Source organism: Callorhinus ursinus, unplaced genomic scaffold, assembly GCF_003265705.2.
Source record: "Callorhinus ursinus isolate GAN/ISIS: 27379988/994484 unplaced genomic scaffold, GSC_fseal_2.0 scaffold50, whole genome shotgun sequence".
Taxonomy (NCBI): domain Eukaryota; kingdom Metazoa; phylum Chordata; class Mammalia; order Carnivora; family Otariidae; genus Callorhinus; species Callorhinus ursinus.
In genome coordinates, this window is record NW_027397112.1 from 6,742,336 (window position 1) to 6,758,582 (window position 16,247).

Genomic DNA, 16,247 nt, shown 5'->3' on the forward strand with positions numbered 1-16,247 from the left:
CCCACTTCCGGTGCCAACCACAAGCAGAAGGTCCCCAGGTTACCCGCAGCTTCTGCCCAACTTGGCTACAAATCGGATGTTCTTAGGACTTCCCTCCTTGGATCCAATCACTTGCTAGAGCAGCTCACAGAAGTCAGGGAAACACTTATTTACCAGTTTATTATTTAATAAAGGTTATGATAAGGATACAGATGAGCAGCCAGATGAAGAGGTACATGGGGTGAGGTCTGAAAGTGTTCTGAATGTAGGAGCTTCTATTCCTGTGGAACTGGAGTATGACACCCTCTGGGCACGTGAGTGTGTTCACCAACCCTGATGCTCTCCCAATCTCTTACTTACTTAGAGATTTTTATGTGGTCTTCGTCACGTAGGCATGATCAATCATCAGCCCAATTTCCAGCCTCTCTCCCCTTCCTACAGGATGGGGGGTGAGGCTGAGAGTTCTAGGCTTCTAATCATGCCTTGGTCTTTCTGGTGACCAGCCCTCATCCCGAAACTATGCAGGAGCCCACCCAGAGTTGCCTCATGAGAACAAAGGACTCTCGTTATCACCACTGAAATTCCAAGGGATTTAGGAGCTCTGTGCCAGGAAGCAGAGCAGAGACCAACACGTGTATTTTCTATTATTTCACACAACTGATGTTGGAAATGGATGCACAACTCCAGATTTTGCTGTGTGCTGGCCCCTCACTGCACTCTCCCTGCTTGCCAGCTCCTGGAGGAAGGCTCACAGCGCATGCTTGGTCTGGCTCGTGAGAGCATGACCAGGGTCATCTGGCAACCCAACGACCTGATCCACACAGTGCTGGGGAGTCAGGCTCAGATCCTGGGCATGAGCTCTGGACCTCTGGGCTCCATTTTCCGGGTTGAGTCCCAGGATGCTGTGAAGCATACAGCCAGTGTAAGTGCATGGGAGGGGAGACCTCGACAGTCTGGAAGCCCACCAGCTGGAGAGGAGGAGGGAATATTTCCGTTTGCTCAACAAAATGTTTCCTGAAACACCATATGTGTGAGCTCCTATGCTGCTGGCTGCGTGAGGTGCAAAGAAAAAAGTGTGGCACAAATGAATTTTACTTCAACACACTTAAATGTGACAAATGTCACCTTATTTTTCTCAATCAAATTAAGTCTGACTTTGAGCCCCCACTCAACTGGGTGGCGAGAAATTCAATGTCCCCAAGGGTTGCCCAGGAATCCAATGGGAAGCCCATGACAGAGGCTCTCGTCTACGGCTGGAAACCCAAAGCCCAGCCCAGGGTAGGTGCTAGGGTCCTTCCAGAGGCAGGACATCCACACCTGGTGTCCAGTGTCCTCAGACACACCACTCCACCACCCGTCTTGGGCCCTCCGAGGGACTCTGGTCTCAATCACTCGAGGAGCCCACCTATTACACTTCCTGGCTCATTTCCTTCCCAGAATGGGGAACACCCTCAGGATTGGTGTTCTCCCTGACCTCTTCCAAGGTCTTCCTTCCAACCTGTCCCCTTGGAAAGATACTCCATATTCTCCCTCAGTGGGTCCTTAGAAACAGGGGTGGATTCTCTGATCTGGATTGGGGGAGAAAAAAAAGAGATGAGGAGATGAGCAAAGCATTCTTAATAATTTACCCCGTTAGCCTATTAATAACTAAATTAGGGCTAATACGTTATTTTGGCTATTGTTACCATTTATTTAGTAACTACTATACGCCAGCTTCTATCCTAGGCAGTTTATCCTACATGATTTCACTTTAGGTATTTATTCCAAACCCTAGAGCAGAGTTGAGTTAATCATACTCTCCGGTTCATGGTGCACGGCCATCACTGGCCCACAAAGGCTTGGCTCTTGGTTTTCCACTCAGGCATGCACATTTTCCTTTCTTCTCCCACCCCAGGAGCAACCACTCAAATGTGTTTCATATTGTATCTTTTTGTTTATATGTGCTCCTTAGATGTGTATTGTTGATTTTTGCGTGTAATTTGAACTGGAATAAATGGTTCTGCATTACTTATGTCATTCATTCCTCAATTTTTAATTAACACTGCTTTTATGATGCTTCTGTTTTTCTCCACAAACATGTAGTCCATTGCTTCTCGTTACTGCCTCTTGCCTAAATCCCAGTGACCATCCCAGTGACAGACACCAGGAAAATGGGATTGAGAGACGAGAGTCGAGAGCTCATCATCCAGATCTGACCCCAATTCCCCCAGTCTTCACTTGGGTCAGGTTGCCTCCAACTTCCCACCACTCAAACAGCAATGCTAAAATATGGCCATCAGTCTCTCCTTACAGACCCCTGTGACCATTTCCTTGAAATACCAAGGAGTGGAATGTGTGCATCACAGAATATGTGTGCCCTTAATTTGACCAAACACTGCCTATTTGCTTTTCAGAATGGAGGCTACAGTTTATAGTCCCACAACACGAATGCCCCTATATCCCCATCCCCACTAAAACAGCCCAGAATTCCTCAACCTCAGCACCATTGACATTTTGGCCTGGATAATATTTGTTGTGGGGGCTATTCTGTGCATTGTAGGATATCTAACACCATTCCTGGCCTCTACCCACGAGACACCAGTAGCACCCTCATCTTCCATTGAGGCAACCAAAAATATCTCCAGATATTGTTCTCTGCAGGGGTTTGGGAGGGTGTTCCTAGTTAAGAACCACTTAGGTTGATCTAGCTTTCTCTTTTTTGTCAGTCTAATGGGTTCCACGGACCACTCCGTGAGGAGAACATTATAATACCTATCTCAGAGCAGAGGAAATTCAAAGAAGGTAAGTGATTTGCCTGCAGTCACACATCCAAGAAGGGGATTCTCCAAGCCTTCCAAGAGCTCACAGTTTAGCATAGAAGACACATAATCCAATCAGAAATCTTGTGTTGATGGATGGGCCAACCACATGATTTGGGAACCTGAAGGAAGGGGGGTTCATTCTGCCAAGGGTAGCAGGGAGGGGAGAGAAGAGACAGCAGGAAGTGGAGGGGTCCTCAAGCTGGTCCCCAAAGGATAAGAACTGGAGGCTGGATTTGTCTGACATCAAACCTGAGGTTCCCACCACTTTGCGATGAGGTCCCCTTCTGCAGGTGAGAACATATGTTCATCTTAGAAAGTTCAAGGAAATACAGACAAATGAGAGCAGGGAAAGAAACCACGCGTATCCTCACCATCCAAACAAATCCACTATTCTAAAAACATGGCTGACTATGAAAACTGTCAACCTTATTCAAAGGTCGGAAACCTAGTACAGTGAGGTCTCCTGCACCCATCACCCAATTTCAACCAGGATGAACACATATCCAAACCCTGATGATTTAGAAGCAACCCCAAACATCCCATCCTTTCTCCTGTAAATATTTCACCATTATCTGCAAAAACTAGGATTCTTTTAAAATCACAATGCCAATAATAACACATTTCAAGAATTCCTTAAGTTTGTCATCTGAAATTAGGAGGCACAAAGTTAGTGGCCATTGAGAGTCATGGTCCAGATCCATTATTTCATTGGTGGTTGCAAAGTGTTGGTGTTCTAATGTCCCTCTTTCTTCCCTGATGAGTTAGAATATAGCTCCAGAGAAATTTCCCCTCATCTGCTGTCTGGTTTCTGTACCCTGGTGATCACTCTGTTCTGTAGCTGCATGTGCCCTGTTGAATGGATGTGCCCAGTCTAGAATGGATGCACATTTGGGTTGATTCAGCCAAAAACATCCACTAGTGGTAACATTTTGCCAGCCCTCACTCAGAAGCCTTTGATGTCCACTCAGGACTCTTTGATGTCCTCTTCATGTTCAACACAAATCTCCAAGTTGTGAACATTAGCACAATGATTTTTTTCTGGCCCCTGTGCTTTTCGCCTTTCCAAGGCCATTAACCACCACGAGTTCTCCTCTAAGAAGTCTGCCCTAGGGCGCCTGGGTGACTCAATCAGGTAAGCAACTACCTTCGGCTCAGGTCATGATCTCAGGGTCCTGGGATCGAGCCCCACATGGGGTTCCCTGCTCAGCAGGGAGTCTGCTTCTCACTCTCCCTCTGACCCTCCCTCCTGCTCGTGCTCTGTCTCTCAAATGAATACGTTTTTTAAAAATCTTAAGAAGTCTGCCCTGGTTAAAAGGCCACTTCCTTGTCAGCTTTCTGAGAGGCCCAGGGAAAAGCTGGAAGGCCATTCCCAGGGAGGCTGGGTGGTTCACCTGTCACAGGGGCACATTGCCAGGAGCTCTGCCCCCACGTGGAGAGGGGACTTTCCTGGAGGCCCCTCCAGCTATGAGTCATCAGCTCCCAAGCCCCAAACCCAACGGGAAAAATGCAAATGGATTCTGGAGAATAGGGAGCTAAAGCCACCTCTGTGTGGGAGAGGATGTTATAATATCAGGCTGTCGCCAAATTAACGTTATTAAACAAATGCACAAAAATAGCAGCCATAATTATTCCTATATGGTAGCTCAATCTGGAGCTTTCCGTGCATTTCTGGGCCCCCCTAAACACAGGGCTGTCGCTATTCCTGCTCCTCTGGTTCTTCCTCCTTCCCTCTCTCCAAGATGTTGCAGAGGAATGAGGCCCCCCACAAGCTTCCAGAACCTCTCTGTTTCCTTGGGAAAGAAGAAAGGGTTGGGAATAAGATTTCCTCAGCACCTGCTCTGTGCCCTTTACACATGAAACTCCACTTAATCCTCAGAACGATCTAACGAAGGAATTCCCATCAGACAGATGTGCAAACTGAGTCCAAGAGAGGTCATGTCACTTACCTAAGGGCCACTGGCTTGTAGATATGAAAGCCCGGGTTTGACCAACCCCAGAATCTTTGCTCCACTGTTCCTCTGACCAATATCTCCCCACCCTCCCCCTCCACCTCTCTATGGACACCTCCCATCAAAGCACCTGCCCATAGCACCATGGCTTTTTGAGTTGGCTCTGTCCCAAGTGAGCTGCGTGTGGCCTTGCTTGTGGCCTTTCCACTGCACCAGGTCAGCCCCAAGGCAAGGCTTGGGCCGGGGCCCCTTGCAGGAGAGCAGAGCGGGAGGGCTGGGGCCCAAGCAGAGGCTGCCTTCCTGGCAAGTTGGCATGAGGACACCAGGTTATGGTGGGGATTCCAGAGGCTCAGAGAATGGGGCCCAAGCCCAGCTTTGGTCACCAGGCCAACTTGTCTGGCGAGGGTGGCCGCGGCATCAGGCAAGCAGGTGCCTGACAGCACGCAGGGCCTGTCCTCACAGCAGCAGCCTGGTCCTCGGTCAGACAGACTGCTTCACCTCTCGGAGCCTTCCGGGAAAGCTCTGACCCCTGCCTCTACGTTACATGTTATAAACATCACACGTTATACGAAGGATATACAGAGAAGGTGGGCACATGGCCATTCAGCGCCTTTCCAAGAGCCACGCTCTGCACTGGAGCTGGGGATGAAGACAGCAGTGGTCAAACGGATCTTGTCCCTTTGGTCTTGAGAAGCTCACAGGTGAGCAGATGATGATGATGATGATGACAATGACAATGATTAAGCTCAGGTCCACCTTCGGGGAAGGACTTGTCATCCCTGCAAGCAGCAGGACTGTGGGTAGACCCTCAGCCTGTGGCCTCAGCTGATGACCTCCAAAACTACTTCATTTGGGAATGGCTCTCCCAGACCAGCTCAGCTGGTCAGCCTCCGACACTTCCTGGGGACGGAGGCTGCACTGCCGCTGGGCTTCTCCTCTGCCTGATTCTGCGCCAGATGAAGGACAACCGCCATCTCACCAGCTCCTTCTCATGGTCTGCTTCCCGAGGAACCTGCAACAGCGTAACACTGATTATATAATTGCTGATAAAATCTCCCAGGGCTGCTTGCAGGTGAGCCTAGCTAACAGGATTCACAGGCAGCTGAAAGCACTCGCCGTGGAGCGCGTCTTGTGCATTCCTCTGCCCAATGGACCCATTCCCCTTCTGGCCAAGGAGCGGGCAAGGGACTTGAGCTGGGCCAGTTACGGGCTTTCACACTGGACGAGCTAAGGTGGGAAGCTCCCCTGCCCACCCCACTTCAAGGAAGGCAGCTCACATCTGTGCTGATTTCACTCCCCGGGCAGATGCCTCCCTGTGCAGGCATCTCAGGAAGCCCACTCTTGATGTCCCCAACGTCATGTTGACTCTCCCCCGCAGAGCTGGCTCCCGGGCTGGACAACTCAAGTGGCTGATGCTCTTTCCCGCACACCAGCAATCTCTGCCTCAAGCCACTTTAATCTCCTGGTTGTGCTGTGCCCATGGGAACCACACCAAAGAAACCGAGCTTTGCAGCTTCACATTGGTCACCTCTTCTGCAGGCGAACTCTGTCCCAATCTGTAAGTGCTGGGATCCTGGGACATTTGGTCTTCCTGGTCATTGCCCTCGGTGGACCCTCTAAATGGCAATGTCTCTTTTAAATGTGATTTCCGGAATGGATTCAAAACTCCAGCATCACTTTCCTTGATGTTGGCATTGTGCATTTGTCTCCTTGTGTGTTGAGAAAATGGCATAAACCTGTAACCTCAGGCGCTTTTCCAGGCCAGTTGTCCTTAAGCCAGTCTTCACCAGCCTGTACCCGGGAAATTGGGTTTTGGAATCCAAAGTCAGTCACTTACATCTTACAGTATCTCCCTTCACCGATTATGCACTTAGCCATTCAACATAGAATTTGTACACACCAAGAAGCGCTTTTTTTCCCCAAATTTTGAATGCTCCTGCAGCTTTGTAAGGAAAAAAAAGAAAAGCTAACAACTCTGCCCTCTTCTGGCCAATTCATTATTTTCCTCTTTAATAGATGTCCTTGGTATAGAATGGAACAAGCTGAGTCCCTTCATGGTTCTGACATTGCCTCACATGCATTTTCTTCTGAATAATGCACATCTGCTTGCAGAAATGCAGAAAAACCTGTCACAATGTGGCTGGTGACTGCAGTTTCTGAGGCTTGTCAACCCCCATGTGCCACTGTCCTGGTTTTCTGCAGCTTTCTGCAAAGCCTGGCGGTGCGTTGCTGCCCTAGGAGGCGGGAGAGACCTCTGTCCACAAAAAGCCTCCACAAAGACTATGAGTCAACCTCAATGTTTCATATCTTATTTTGAAACAATCCGAAATTTACAGAAACTTGCAAATCCAGAACACACACACACACAAATTTCTAAACTAGAGATTGCCAAACTTTCATGTAACTAGCACCCTCAGGGTTCCGGTCATGATTTCTGGCGCTCCTAGGGCAAAAGAGATAGCTAGTAGTTCCCTTTATTAAGTTAGGCTTCTGTAATCTTGTTCGCCACCCTGTTCTGTAGCTGCATGAGCCTTGCTCTGTGGAAGTGCCATCTCCGGTGGATAGACATGTGGGTTGATGGGTAGTGGTTGTGTTGATAGAGGTATCACAATCTTGCTGTGTTTCCCTCAAGAACGTAAAATGTCCTGTAGCACCTCTGAGGATTCACTGCAGTGTTCTGGGACACCTTGGCACAGAGTTGGGGAACCGTGGTCCAAGACCAGTAAGTCGCTGGCTTGATAACCCATCACCTCAAATTCTCAGTGTGGATTTCCTGCAAAGGTGGACATTGCCTACATGGCCCAACGCAGTCATCGCCATTGGGAATTAATGCTGAGGCATCACGACCACCCAGGTGTCACCGTGGGGGTCGGGATAGAAGGTCACAGTGAACAAAAGGGGGCAGTGACCAAGAGGGCTAATGGGACTCTTTGTGAAGGGGAAGGGTGAATAAGAGCTCCCCAGGTGGAAGGGGGGCAATCTATGTCGTGTTGCACAGGTGTAGGGGAGCTTGGTGTGTTTGCAAATGGTGAGTTCGCTGAGGCTGGAGCCCCGATCTGAGACTGGAGACGTAGGTTGGGGCCAGAGACTTAGCACCCTGAACTTCTAGACTAAGGATTTTGAACTTCATTTTGGAAGCCATGGGGTAAGGCATGCCAGACTCACTTTTGACAAGAGCCTCCCAGGCCACAGCACAGAGGGATGAGGAGGAGCAGGAGGGAGGCTGTCCCCTGGTCCAGAAGGAGCCAACTGGCTGGGCTTGGCAGGGATGGAGGGGTGACTCCCTGAAGAGCTGGGTCGTGCTGACTTCTCTTCCCACCCTCGACTATGAGGATGAAGCCCAGCCCCCTGCTTTGTCCAATCACAACAGAAGACACTCCCCACACGTTCACTTCATGATCTCAAAGCAGACCCATCCAAGTGCAAATCTGAGAACCTGCCGGAAATAGCCTCGAGGAGGTCAGCCCTCAGGACAGGGCATGACATCTCAGGGTAATTCTGGAAGCTCTGACGTCAGATGGCTTGCGTTATGTTTCCAGGCTCCATCATGCTCTCCCCTCCTCACAGAACAAGAAGATACTAAGAATCACTCTATGGGTTGTCATGGAGATTAATGAAGACACCTGTACGGGGTTCTCAGCCAGGATCTGGCACAGAGTAAGGGTACAATACATGTTAGCCAGGGTCGTCACACTTCTTCGAAGATCGGTGTCTAATGCAAGAGCCACTTGCATCGTAGACCAAGAGTTTGTTTAATCCGTACGTTTTGAAGAAATAGGTTGTGGGTGCAGGTGAGGGCTGGGCTCTAGGAACTCAGGATGGAGATGAGGAGGGGGCCAAGTGGGCCTCCAGGCTGCAGAATGGGGAGTTAAGGGGGAGGAAGACCCCAGAAAGGAGGCTGGTGTCCGGAACCCAGCAGAGTGGTCAACAGGTGCTTTGACTGGAGGGGCTGGGCCGGGAGGCAGAGACTAAGGAGAGGCCATGGGTGGACCAGGGGGCCCCAGACAGGACGGAGGGTGTGGGTGGAGTCTGAGAGGTTGGTGGACAGACATGCTGTGGGACAAGAAAGGGACAGCATTGAGCATCCGAGCACAGAAAACCCCTCCCATGGATTCCTAGTGTCCTCAAAGGGGTTAGAGAGAGGCCTGGGGCTCAGGCTCAGGGTGTTTACCATTGGGGAGCCTGGGGAGAGGAGGAGACACCGTCCAGTCTGACCCGAGCCCAGCTCCAGGGAGTCTGCTGGTGTGTCCTGATGCAGAGAGGAAGCCGTGATAGAAAGGGAAGGCTTCCCCACGGCCCTTCCCTGCTGCCATCCTCAGCACACATTCTTTATGAGAGGAGACGTCCTTTGGGAAAGCAGTCCGAAGATGAATAAAATTAGTTTCTTTAAAAGAAGCACCCAAAGTCCACCGCAGTTGAAACACATTTACCTGAACAAACAGAAATTTTTTTAGAAAAAGAAAAAGCTGCAACAGACACACACACACACACACACACACACACACACAGGCACGTACACTCCAAATGCCAAGCTTCCAAAGGCAGAGCAGGTGTGTCCCACTGGGAGGACGCTGCAATCAGGAGGCTGATAATTAAGCTGCAAACCTGTCCAGAGACACTTCTTTGGCCAGAGAACATGGCAGATTGCTCTGAAATCCCACCATCTCTCGCCAAGAAGAAAAAAAACTGTGGAGAACCTAGCAATTACCTCCAAAAGCTTTCACCGCTGACGGACTCTGGGAATGGGGAAGAAGGCAGGGAAGGGCCAAGACAGAGGGGGAGGCAGAGGAAGGGCAGCCCCAGGCGCCAGGGTTTGAGCCCAGGAGTCTGAGGCAGTAGGACAGGAAGCTGGGAATGGGGGTGAGTATCGCAGGCTTCCCCATGCTGCCGCTCCCAACCTTGAATCTGGGAATGCGCTGCCCACTTGCTGCCGTCTTTCTGTCTCCGGGAACGAATCTCTCAGCCGCAGAGACCCAGCTCTATGAATCTACCCAAAACCATAACTTTAAAATAAGTTTCTTGCCTTAATAGAGGCACATCCGTAATTACACTGGGGGGCCATTTAGGGAAGCAAGAGCTCCTCATCCAGGCCCAGCTGGTTGGCACGGAAACACCCAGTGCGCAGACGCAGGCTCCGGCAGGATCTGGCGTGTTCCAGGGCAGAGCATGTCAGCCCTGCTGCTCTGAATCAGCAGTCCTCTTGCTGCTGCAGATACTCTGCCTGTGGCCAAAAACCAAACCGCTTCGACTTTCAGATAACTTGTCTGCTAACAAGTTATAAGTCAACAAATAATGGGAAAGCTAGACACTGGGGAAGTAAATGCAAGTTGCAACAGCAGAGCCTGGGCGGGGGGCGGGATGGCTGACCCAGTGGGGTGTGTGATCAGGGAGGGCTTCCTGGGGGAGGTGGCAGTTAAACCCAGCCCTGATGAATGAGTGAGAGTTCCCCAGGGAAAGGCCTGAGGCGGATGTTTTCAGACTGAGAGACCAGCATGTGGAAAGGCTCTGAGGTGAGTTTGAGTCTGAGAAACCCAAGACAGCAAGCAGGAGGTTGGAGGAGCATAAGGGATGGAGGTTAGGGTTGGGATGAGGGTCCAGATTATGATGGTGTGTATCAGTGGGTATTTTGGGAGGGGTGGGGAGAAGCATTTTACAGAATCATTTTCCATGAAAACAGAAAGTCAAGTCAAACCTGCCCAGGAGAGGGGGAGGAAACCACTCAGATTTGTGCATTTCTCACCACGTGCCCGGTGCCAGATCAGCCACTTGACGTAAATTATCTCCCACTTAGTCCTCAGAATGACCCAACGAACATGACCCGTTCTCCCCACTGCACACATGGGAAGGTGGAATCTTGGAGAATCCAAAGTACGTGCCCAAAACCACCCACCAACAGGCGAGGAGCCTGACATGTCATCCTCCACGGTCATCTGCCACCTTTGACTAAGTTCCACGGGAGGGTCACTCACTCAGCCCTTGAACCATGTATGCTGAGTACCTACTGCACGCCAGGGGCTGTGCTATCCTGAGCCCTTGCCCTCGAGGAATTTACCTTCCGGTGGGCAGGTCCCGGGAGGGAACACAGCAAAACCACCTCAGCACACACCTGACTCCGGTTGAAGCACAATGTCAGTGATAACACAGGCCCTGGTGGAAGGGATCGGGGAGGGCTCTCTGAGGAGGGGACATGTGCTTGAGGCCTGAATGGTAGGGTACATTTGTGGACTAAAGGGTTGGATTAAGTTCAGAAAATGGTGGCCTTTCAGAGCAAGAAACTATTGATTTGTGTGGCCTGACACAGAGGGAGAAGCCCCATCTAGTGGCCAGATCCAGCAACTGAAGGGATTGAGCCAGAGAAACACCCAGAACTCAAGTGACTTGGACATTCACAGGTGCCATAGACATGATATTTTTAAATCTCCCCTGCAATTCAGAGACAGTACAATGGGTATACTTAACCCCTAAGTAATGAAACAAATAAATAATAATAAACAAAAAAATAAATAATAATCTCCTAAATATGGAAACAAAAATCTCCCAAACCTCACATATATCTGTGTTTGTGTGCCCATGACCAATTTTTTTTGCCACATTTGGGTTCCACCTGCAGCACTAATATTAACATTTTTTTTCTATAAACCAACTTACTTGTTCGCTTAAATACATTTCACTTAAAAGAAAAATCTTTGCCAACCTCAGAGTAAATGGAAATCCAATATTGTGCACAAAAGAAGGAGAAAATGATCATCAAGATGACCCAAGGAGGTGGCACCTGGGTGGCTCAGTCAAGGTGTGATGAGCCTAAAGTAGGCTAGGTCTCCTGACTGGCGCGCCAGCGTGCTTTCTCTGCACCTGGGGAGGCGGGTGGCATCCACGGGGTGCGACAAAATCCTTCTTGGATACAACTCTGTTTCATTCACTGGAAGCCGCTTTAAGGCAAATTTGACTGATACCTACGATTCTTTCCGTACCACTACGTTCGTGCATTAGGACTTAGCAGCCGAGGGGAAAATAAAAGAGATTATTCTCTCAATGCCATTTGTTTTTTGCATTTTTAAAATTTTCGTTTTTTAACTAATAGGCTCTATTTTTTAGAGCAATTCTAGGTTTACAAATAAATATACATTTTCCAAAGTAAAGTTTGCAAAAATGTTGTTTGTTGCAACGGTTCCTCAAAATCCACTTCACAGCCTCGTTCCTGATTCGTTGACAGAAATAGGTATTTTTCTGCTCCGTGGGTTCGGACACGTTGCCCACATCAGATGCCCCTTGCCAGTCACTTGCCAGTCCCCATTCCTGGCCCAGACGCTGCCTTTCCAGAAGCAAAGGATCTGCTTATAGAAATCTGACTGGGAATAAGAGCAGGAGGAGTAGAGCCAGCTGAAGCTGAGATTCTAAAGGCTGAAGGAAGCGGGTTGTACACCCACTGCGTGGCTTTTCTGAGCATGGGGACACCGCAAGACCGAGAGGGACTCTCTCCCATCTTTCCCGCGTCCTCTGCATGGGAGACAGTGGAACTCGGCATTTTCTGGCCTGGATGGCGAGATTTCCACATCTCCCTGTCTCCATCTGCTCTCCGGGCCAACAAACTCCGTTCTGAAAATTCAGAATCTAAAAAGGGCCAAGGGCTTTGACTTTTTGTTGGGAGAGGAGAGCAGAGGAGGCCTGGGGAGAACTCACTTTTCGGCAGCTTTGGGGCTTCCTAGATTTGGAAGGTGCCAGCCCTGTTAGCCCAGAGCAGTTTCCTGGTTAGAATATGCTGCCTGAGAAGGTACAAACCCCACGGAAAGTTACAGTGAACTCCACAAGGCTTTGGGATAAATCTATGGCTGATTCATCATGACAGTATCTATATCTACACAAATTCAAAAAACAGCAATGTGTCTACGCACGAGACACGGCGTTTACTCTGCAGGGAGAGCTGCTTTTCCACGTGGACTTTGAGACCCTGACAGTCAGTCACCATCCCGTCGGGATCTGCAGTCAGGCACTTGGGAACCTCTGCTTTATGCCAGGGTGAAAAGAGCACCTGCACTCGAGGGGGCCTGGGAAGAGAGACTCTGTACCCCATTTTCAGTACTGGGTAATATTTTAGTTTGATAGTCTCTTTTCTAAACTTGGGGCTTGTGGCTCCAGAATTCCAGATGAAGCAATAGCTTTGGATTCATGGGACTTAAAGAATTTCCATCCAGTGACCTGGGGCCCAGTGTCCATCTCCACGCCCCCACCTCTCCCCTGATTGAGCCAATAGTTGAGGGGAGTGGGCCCTGTCCCCGCTGCTAGGGAGGGGTACGTACCTCATGCCAAAAGGTGACCCGAGGCCGGGGACCAAAAATTGGTGACTTTGGCAGGACAGGTGAGAATTTTGCCTTGTAAATATGCTGATTTAAGTATTTAAGTGAACTCTGACTTTTCGTCCTTTTATTCTATCAAAAACACTGTAAATGCTTTTTGCATAAAAAGTTGTCATGGTGTATGACACATTACCAAGCATGGCGCACATGCATGTCAGGACTGAGGTTTGTGTGAGCAAAACAGGAATTTTACACTTATTAGGCACTTCAATCGTTTCCATGGGTAATTTTTTATTAAACTGTCTTTTCTCCTTGCCAAAGATGGTAACTTTGGGACCTGACCCGGAAGAAAGTGTTAACTCTGCAGAACAAGAGAGAAGAGGGAAAGCCGTCTCTCACACCCTGGGGCAAAAATGAACGATGTCATTAATTGTGAGGACTTTCAGTGACGTCAAGAGACACAGCTAGATGGCACTGGAGCTGATGTTGTAAATATTGCTCACTTACATAGTGAGATTCAGACAAATTCTTAATTCCTTCGAGCAGGGATTCCACCTAAAACTTCACGTTCAAAACTGCTACAGAGACAACAGATTGAAAATCCTTGGCGTACACTGAAAAGGTTAAGGCCAGAAATGAGTGCGTTTATTATTCATTCAACAAATACCACTTACATAATTGCAGAGCCACTGTGGGTCAGGCTGTCTGTGGGAGATGGCACAGCCCACAGCATCCCTTGGCTACGTGCCAAGGCTCCGGAATTCGAGATGTTTGCGCCAGGCATGGCCCAAGCCAGAGGGCACAGGAGAGACCCAAACTGTTGTGTGTGTGTGTGTGTGTGTGTGTCACGTCCCTCCCTGGACACTCGTGAGTGTAGGATGGGGTGTACTGTGCCAAACCACAGAGAGGCAGCTTAACCTGGTCCCCCACAAATCCCAGATGTGGGAGCAGGGAGCCCTGCTTTCTCAGCTCTGCCCCGATGCTCGCCTGGTCTGTGCCCGGACCCCCTCCCCTTGGGCCACACTCGGCTTCCTTGTCACCCCCTCCCTTCAGCGCTCACCTGGCGGAACTCCAACCCTGGGGAACCGATCCACTTCACACTCATAGCCAGGACCCTCCACTGGGGTCCTGGGGCCCACCTCTGCTGGAAGAAATTCCTGAGTCTTCTGTCTCTATCCACCTGGGTGACAATTTCAGGCTTTTCTTTTCTTGTCCTGAAGCCTAACACTTCCCCGCCTTCACCCTCAGTGCCCAGCCGCGTGCTGTCCTTTCCCGCCTGTTACATCTGTGCCCTCTCACACACTGCTGTCCCTGGCGTCACTGTGGGTGGCCTGTCCATGCCCCCCTTCCTGCGCCCCGCATCCTGGTCCCCACTCACCGCCACGGTTCCAGCCACTCTCCGTCTCTCCCTCTCTCTCTTGCTAACCCCAATGCTCCACCCCCAGGACGGCTGGTGGGGGCCCCATCGGCATCAGATGAGTTGATTAATTCTTCCTCCTCAAGGCATGACTTCATCTGGCCTCCTGGACACCACCCTTTTCCAGCCACTCAGTCTCCAGCTCCTTTGCTGATTCCTTCTCATCTCCAGAACTCCAAACACCAAAGTGTCCCAGGGCTCAGGTCTCGGAACTCTCCTCTTTTGTACTTGCTCCTCTGGACCCCCCACCCTAAATCTCATGGATTTATACACCATAGCCATGTACACGCTGGCATCTCTGAGCATGGTGCCCCCCAGGGAAGGACCTCCCTCCTGAGCGCCAGGCCCTGACTGCCCACGGACACCTCCCCCCAGGGGAGCTAGTGGACATCCCGCATTTAACCATCCCGACTTGAACTTCCCGCCTCCCCCAAAGCGACTCCCTTTTGGTCTCTCCCATCTTGGTCATGTCAAGGCCATCCTTCCATCACTCAGACCAAAATTTTGGTCATTTTCAGCTCTTCTCTTTCTCCTCATCCTCTCTCAGTCCAATCTGCCAGCCCTACAAAATGCATCACAATCTGTGTCCATCGATAGAGGGATGGATGAACAAGGTGTGGTCGATCCCTGCAATGGAGTGTGAGTCAGCCTTGACAAGGAAGGACATCTGACGCCTGCCACCACACGGATGGGCCTTGAGGACATTGTGCGAAGTTTCGGTTTTGCAAGATGACAAGAGTTCTGTGAATGGATGGTGGTGATGGTTGCCCAACGAATGTACCAAATGCCACTGAATTGTACACTTGAAAATGGGTAGGATGCTGAATTTCATATTATGTATGTTTTACCACAGTTAACAATTAAAAAAAGAAAGAAAGAAACACCCAGAATCTGACGATTTCTAGCCCATTTGACTGCCGCCACCCTGGTCCAAGCCCCCATCTTCTCTTGCCTGAATTATTGCTGGGTCCTCCTGCTTCAGCCTGGTCCCCTTTCAGGCTGGTCTCCACCCTGCAGCCAGAGGATCTCAGTGGCCCTGGATCATGCTGCCCCTCTGCTCTGAGCCCTCCACGGCTCCGACCTCACTCTGGGTCATGGTGGCCTTATGACATCAGGGCTCCACTGCCCAGGCGGCCCCCAGGCATACAAATCCGGCATCTGAGTGGGACACGAGGCAAAGAGAAGGTAAAAGCCAGTCCTAAGTCTGCACCTGCACCTCCATGACCTCCTTCCTGTTATGCCTCCCAGCCATGCTAGCTCTCAACCTTCCTGCCCCAGGGCCTTTGCTCTAGCTGCTTCTTTCCTCTGACACTCTCTTCCCACCAACACTTGCCCAGCATGCTCCCTCTTCTCACTTCCTCGAGTCTTTACTTACTGGCCCACTGAGGATCGCAGGCCCAGCCTAGACACTTGATATCTCCCCTCTTTAGTCTAGTTCTCGCCATCTTTTTGCACACTATGCACTTTGCTCTCTAAGTTTCTATACATTAAGCTCTTCAATAATAAGCCCACAGGGTGGGGATTTTTGTCTACTGATGTATCCCCAGTGCCTAGACCAGTGCCTGGCAGGTACTAGGCACTCAAGGTCATCTTTAGGGAACGAATGAGTGTGTGAGTGAAATCATGGGCGATTTCCCTCATGCCACGGTGCTTCTGTTATGCAATCTAGAACAGTGCTTTGCAAACCTTAGCCTGCTCCAGAATCACCCAGAAAGCTGATTGAACAGACTGCTGGACCCTCGCGGCCTCCAGAAGTACTGATTCAGGAGGTCCGGGGCAGAGGTGAGATTCCGAATTTCTAAGAAGC